This window comes from Helianthus annuus, chromosome 13, assembly GCF_002127325.2.
Source record: "Helianthus annuus cultivar XRQ/B chromosome 13, HanXRQr2.0-SUNRISE, whole genome shotgun sequence".
NCBI lineage: Eukaryota > Viridiplantae > Streptophyta > Magnoliopsida > Asterales > Asteraceae > Helianthus > Helianthus annuus.
In genome coordinates this window covers 79,222,662-79,230,837 of record NC_035445.2, presented here as the reverse complement: position 1 = coordinate 79,230,837, position 8,176 = coordinate 79,222,662, and positions in this window count along the sequence as shown.

Below are 8,176 nucleotides of genomic sequence, written 5' to 3'. Positions count from 1 at the left end.
CTATACATATATATATATACAACAATAAAAATATTTAAAAACTTTTCATGTCACACCCCCAAATAACCACCTAGGGCATGTCCCTATTGGAGGTGCAACGATCCAACAAAGAGCCACCAATCATATCAAACACAAGTTATAATGTATTGAAATACCCAATTGAAAGTAATGTATCGTTTGAAAAGTTAAACCAAAACCAAAGTACTGAGCGGAAGCATAAAAGTATAAGCGTATAAATGTATGAAAACCAAATCAACATAATCGTTTATTATGACCATAACCACTCCAGCAGCATCAGACGGCAAGCTCCCAAGTTCCTTCAGTAATTACCTACAAGCATGTAAACAAGTGTGTCAGACTACGCTGGTGAGTTCAAGGTTTTGTTAACAAGTTATGTTACCATATGTATGTTAATACGATTTAACACTGCGATACAATGTTGCTCATGCTAGATACCCTAGGGATTGTGCCCATATGTATCCGGGGAGTGGGTACCCCTTAACGCCCGTTTGCTATGTTGCCTTCGTTAGATACCCTAGGGAGAGTGCCCGTATGTATCCGAGGAGTGTGCCTCTAACAACCATAGCCATACCCAGATAATTAGTTCACGCCCGTCCTTACGGCCCGGTGTGAGGTTTCCCACCTAATAGCGCTATCAACTAATCACCCCCATTGCCCTCCAGGCAATAACCAAAACCGATTAAGTTATTTACCCAATGTTTCCCTTCCAAATGTTTACCAGTTGTCCCAAACCACCGGGACGCATGCTTAGAGAGATGCAATGAACTCACCTTAGGGTTGCTCGGTAAGATTAAGTGCTTGTTTAACAGTTGATTAATCAAACCCTATCGTGGTTACGAAAACAGTCAGTTTACATGCACGTAAATCCCACATTCAACATTCACATTGCACAAGTAGAGTTCACACATCATCATATGGACAATCATGAGATTCAGCAGTAACATATGCTATGCTATCATATAATTATCACACATGTGCTAACAACTTCGTAAATCGTAGTCATGCTTCATATTCTACTAGCCACATACTGTTAACATACAATTCACATTCATTAATACCTAATTAAGTCCTCAATATATATCAACATGTAACTGTTCGATCCGTGTTCACTTAGGTGTGTGATTAAAATCAAAGTGTGTGGTTTGTTTTGTGTTCATGGGTTAGTAATCCATGTGCGACCCAATACCACCGGCCCACTAACATGAAGCCCAAGGACTGTGCGGCCGGTTCAAAGTGTGCGATTGGGCCCACCAATGGATCAGCCCAAGATAGTTAACATACAACTCAAGTGTTACCAAATCACACTACGCACCTAATGTACACATAGCAACCACATAATAGTTCAAGTCATAATAGTCAATCAAACAATCCAGTATCATTCAGTGGTCACCCAACATGTATTCAGTTCATAAGTGAATTCACCCCATGATTTCATGTTCACAAAGCATATGACACTTAATTCCTTCACACAAGAACACGTAAATAATTGTTTCGGCCCAGATTCAATTCACAGCCCATGTAGCACGAAATCTAGAGAAAATAAGTGGTCCGTCGGAGCCCAGCCAATCCGAACGTGCGGCCGTCCCCGAAGCTGTGTGCAGCCCGACAAAGTAGGTATTTGGCCCATTACGTAACAATGCCCAGCAGAAACACCCTAACCTATGCGGCCCAATCTTGCTACAAGTATGATCCATCTTGCTAAATTAACCCAGTTACATGCAAGGCCCAGTTTACCACACCATTTATTATTGATCCATATGATTTATATGTTATCCAAGTATCATTATCATTATCACATAAACATCAACAGAAATCATCATGTTAATCTAGAACATATTCACGGATGTCATCATTGTCTTTATTGTTTTCCAACAACAATCCTAGATAATACAAATCTATGATTACACCTACAAGACACTAACAAGTTGCACACATACTGAGTTAAACAATCACATGACCACTTACAATTCTCATGCAAACCTCAACAATATGGCCGACAAATTGTCTGTACTTTCAAGGCACCACATGCACTAATATTATAAAATATGTTCATTATCCATTTAAAGAAGAACACATCAATCAAGCTAACATCATCTGGAGTAGGCACATAACAATAATTATCTAGACAAATACCCCTAAGAATTCCATCTATACACAAGCCGCCCATTGGACCTTTGTTCGGCCCAATAAGCGATCACATATGCATATTACTCCTTTGAAAGTCAGCAGCTCAGATTTGGTGGTTCAATTAAAATAGAAACAAATAATATAACAACCTTCAATTTAAGATAGCAATTCATTATTTAAATAAATCATCATGCACCAGCAATTTATATCCTCTACGTTCAAATCAGATTAACATTCACTCAGATCCAATTGATAAACAATTACTAACACAGATTCTGATCAACACTAGTGGTATCACGATTATATCCATATACGATCATAACAATATCACACAACATAAAAGTTGATCGTTGAGAAACACTAACCAGGAACCTGATTGACTAAGATGTTATCTCGAACAGGAGGGGGGGGGGTTTCTCCTGCTGCCGTATGTAACTTTGAGAGAGATAGGGTAGAGTTTGTTATGGTTTTAAACTAGTCGTAATTTGATTTAGAGTAGACTACGTATGCTCCTAATTATATGGATTATGGGTCGGTTCCCTTTTCTAAACAATAAGGATAGTGGGCCGGTTCATTTAGTGATAAAAGAAGACACCATATGTGTGGGCCGATGCCAGATATTATGGGCCGAAATCAACGTGAATGCTCAGTGGGCTCGGTTACACTCCAAATATTATGGGCCGAAGGGTAGTGTAATGTAACGCCCTGCGTTTTCAAACATCCTACATTTAGAAACCTTACGTGAAATTCTATCTTTGGAAATCTTGTGTTCTTATAACCATTCTTTCATTGTAATCGTTGTAAAATACGGAACTTGCTTCGTAAATAAAGCTTGTACATTACACTTTTTACCTAGTTAAATCATGTTTTATTTCATATTTCACCTTGTTACAAGTTAGGGGAAACATTGTTGCATATTATTACACAACTTAATTAACAAAATTACTCATTATAATGTTTTAAAAAAATAAAAAAAATAAAGAAATATGGCAGCCCAATTCAGCAAAATTCAGCCCCATATAGTTAGGTTTTGTGGGCTAGTTTCAAGGTGTAACCCCTTCTAAACACTTCCAAAGCCCAACCCATTGAAACCCTAATCCTTCCCCCTATAAATACCACTTATAACCAGCCTCCCTACCACTTTTGCAACACTAAAAACTCTCAAAACATCCTCCAAACCGTAGCTGAAAGCAAGGGTTCGAGTAGATTGACACCCCTTCACGAAAATGGGCATAACTCACTCAATTCTTATCCGATTCACTCGATTCTTTTTCCTACTTGCTTGTATAATCATGGGGTTCGATTCCTAGACTTCTCCTTGGAGAAATCAGACCTGGAAATGCCCCGAAATAGTCCATAAACTTTCTGTTTGTTTTTATGTTCATCAAAAACTTGTTTAAACCTATGCAACTTGTGTCCAACACATCTCATACCTATGTCCTAATGCTTACAACTTATCCCATGGTTGGTTAAGCTTAAAAACAAGGTTGAGACATTTAAAATCAGAGGATTAAATCTCATAAACTTGGTGTTTTGTTTAGGGTTTTTAACCCACAAGTCATGTCAAACTTTGTATTTGATACATGAGTGATTATGGAACAACTTGGGTTGTCCAAACATACAATCCTCACATGATTTGATGATTTCTCTTAGGTAGTGTGTATATTTCTTATTCTTTATTGTATGTTCATGACCCTCCTTGGTTGTTTTTTTTACATCAAGTGTAGTGGTGAACACATAGAGGTGCCTAAATGGAAGACTTGATCTTCCTACCTCCTACATGACTTCTATGACATTTAGAGGTACCAAAATGAAGATTTTAATCTTCTATCTCATGCTTGAACTATTGGACATATATTATATAACCTAAATATATTATTCGAATAATCGAATCTTTGATGATGAACTAGTGTTCATATGTCGGGGTACTAGATTACATCATCCTAGACTATGATAACTTGTCACGATTCTAATGGAACCTTGTTCCATGAAAACATCTAAACTCCTTGGAGTTTCCTAGTGTCAAGAACAAGCATCATATGTACTAAATGATCATTTTCCATGTTATTCTCATATCTTATTTTTATGTTGTTTTAAACACCGAATCTCGACTCTAAACATACTTGAACTTTAACCCTTATACATTCGGACTCTAAATCTCTACTCGTCAACAATTGGATAATCGGAAAACATATGCAAACTTTGTGAGTATACTCGTATTCCCCCTTTTTACTTTTATCACTTTTGGGGTGTAACATGTTTACCTATTGAAACTTACACATGAACTTTTGTCTAAACACATGAACATTCCTATAACATGCTTGTATATGTGACGGCTTGATACTTTAAATTTGGGTGATTCTTATGTGTAGAACTTATCATTAACTTCGTACGAGCCAAACCTTGACATATGTAGCGCTATAGGATTAACGACCCGCCTCTACTGAAACTTTGGTTATGTCATGAGCAAGTTGCGTTTTCTTGGTTTGATATGTTAGACACATGCCATATTTAATGTTTATCTTGAATCGCATGCTTGCTATGAGGGATTGTTCACACTTTTATCTTATGCTATGTATGTACCAAACTTGTATACTCGCCTTTGCTTTTGCATTGAATAGTATTTTTAAACATGTTACAGGTTGATGATGATGAAATGAAAGAGGTAGCACGATGCCTAGATACACACTTTAGACGTTAGATTTAAATATGTTGTATCGAATTTTGGTTATGTTGGTTTGTTATTTTGATTAAACTTGTTGTTATTTGGGATCTTGTATTGATGACTACTTGAAGTTTGGAAATGAAATTTGGATTATTAAATTATTGTCACAAATAGCGTTATGATGTCTCGAGCAATCTTCACACTTCGTCTCATCCCGATGTTTCCGCCATTGGTTGGGGTGTGACAGATTGGTATCAGAGCCATAACTATAGGGAATTAGGGAAAGTAGGAATGCTTTAGCCTAGTCTATAGTTTTAGAGATTTATTCTTATGTTTTGCTTGAAACTACTTGCATGCTACCTTATTTGTTCTTATTTATTCCTTTTTTTTATCTTTTGAGCATATATGTCGCTTATGTGTTAACACTTGGCATGCTATATTTGCTTTATTATGTGCTAATACATGTTTTATTGTCCCATTCATTATGTGCTATTCTTAATATGCTTCATTGTGCGTTTAAATTTGTTTGTTTATTCCTTTAACATACTCTTTCCCTCATGCATTTTACTCGATTATTCTAAATCCGACAACACTCATATTGTACAAATGAGACGAAGTCACCAAAATAGGCGTGAAACCCACAATTTAGTGAACGACTCTCAATCTATCTATTCTTCTTTTTACACGAGATATCGCCATTGAGCTAGGAGTGAAATCCACATCTAAATGGCAAATCTCAAATTTCAAATTCTAGTGGACCCTCGTCAACATGTCGAAATTTAAATTTTGACCCGACGAGTACCAACCACACTTAGGATACGAAATCGTCAAGATAGGGGTGAAACCTGCACCTTGTCGACTAGTTCCACTCCTTGATTTTTTCATAAATCCCGCCAAGTCTCGAAGTTTCGATTGATTTGGGACATGTAGTAATCGGAAGGGTAAATACCGTTAACCGACTTGTCGGCGAGAATATTTTACCTATTAGGCCAAAGCATGCTCCTCAAATTCAAAAGACTTTTCGACCACTTTGGTTAGTCAAAGTTCCATTTGGAACACTCCAAACTTTGGTCAAACATGTGTTTCTATTGTTCATTTTATACGATGCAATCTTTCAACCTCGAGTTTACCTTTGATTTCTCTTTTCACACGCACAACATATCGAACCTTTTCGATACATTTATATATGCATGATTTTCATATAATTTAAATTCATATTCCTTGTAACAACTAGTGGAGAGGTATCATCGAGATTGGAGTGACTTCCTTACCTTGACGATTGACTCCACCCCTCTTCCCTTAAAACGACCTCACCAATGAGTTAGGGGTGATTCCCTTACTTAGGTGACTGTTACCCAAAACTTCTCTTTCAAAATATTTTATTATGCAAACCCGATCATGTTTTATACCTAAATCATTTATCATTATTTAAAATACCTACTTATACCGATTTCAAAATACATTGTTTATCAAACGTACTTCTTATTCTACCATCCATTTTCACTCAAATCATATACATGAGATTCTTAATCATGTCTTTACCATTTTACTACACGAATTTCCAAACCTTACGAAATGCTACCTATCAATTTAATCGGTCTAATGAATCTCTTGCCCATGAACTTCACATCTGATTTATTAACTGAAACACGTTCACATTATATCATCATACTAGAGACTTCCACTCTTAATCGAAATCAAACTAACCTTTCTCAATTACTTATAAGACCTCATAGATGTTATATGATCGTTTTACCAAATACTCTTTCCAACATCAATAAGTCCTTTGTTAAAATTATTTTTAAACAATCACTAAGTTCTTTTACTAAATTTCTTTTCTAAGGGTCGACGTTTTCACAAGAACTTTCAAAGTTCAAAATTTCATGTTTTGATGCAAATGAAACAAACCCGTTATTTGAAAAAAAAAAAAAAAAAAAACTTTGCTACAACGCTTAACTCGTCATCCAAATTTCAAAACACGTGGGCTAGAAGACTTCATGGGGACCGACAATTTTCAACATACGTGAACTCCTTTTTTTTTAACAAAAGTAGCATTTCAATCATTACAAAATACGTTAAGCATGACCAACGAGTACTTTATGTTCCTTTACATATACAAACTATATTCTACCTTTCAAACCAAGCTCAATCTAATTTTGATTCGACAAACTCAACGTTTTGTTTAAACAACTATACATGCACATCATCATACACATTTTAGACGATATCTCGCGATAACATCATTTATATCGTTCGTATCTACATACTTAACCTTTTTTTTTCTCCGCAATGTCTCAACGTACACCATATACGCAATATTTATTTTTCATACCTACACCTATGTTCATACGTTTTATGCTTGTACTCATACACATACTACTTATACGTTTTACGCTTCTACTTGTACACATACAACTTACACGTTTTATGTTTATGCTCATACATACATGCTTATTCATACTTGAACTTATGCTCATACTTTCATCCTTACTCATGATTCGTACATTCGTACCTATACGCGAGCGTAATCCGAGGGATTCGCTTACGTGGGTCCCATACGTGCTTAAACATAAACATGCTTACATACGACATTCTTCTACGTACACATTCTTATTTTCAAATTCATGTATACCTTGATTCATACATAACTAGTAAAAGCTATGTGGATCATGCGACGATCAGTATAATCGCGGGTGCACACGGGATTATAGTGATAGGCGTATGAGAACCATAGAGTGTACTACTGTGTATGGTAAGACACGGAACGTAACATGACCCCGAGTAACGAAACGGACGTAATGTGGTTAAAACATGGTGGATACGCCGCTGGTACTTCCTATATATAAGTGTTTTCACCATGTTACCAAACTTTCGTAAAACGTGCCATGAGAAATTCAGTGTGTTGCAGACCTTTTGGACCTAATACAACTTCACGCAACTCACAAACGCATTATATCCGATTATTCATGACGAGACTTTATCCTTAACACACTATGTTCATCTATCCAACACTTATGCTATTCACATACTTGTACTCTTTAAGAGCCATTCGTTCATTCTATACTCGTATTATTTTATACAAAACTCGTTCGCAATCCAGCTTGTTTAAACATTTGAGTCCTAACTTACCTCATTACCTATAAAATAGCCTCCCTATTCTTGATTCTTGTGTAACTATACTTAGTATACCTCTATTGCTTTATTTAAAGTAACAAACCTTTTCGTTCCTCTCAATAAACAGGATTTACGAAAGTATGATTTTTTTATACTATCCTTAAAAACTTCCCCTTGCAAATCTACCTTGATGTTCTCCAAAATTTGGTACTTTTCAAAACTTTCAAACTTCCCAAGTTTCAATTCTTA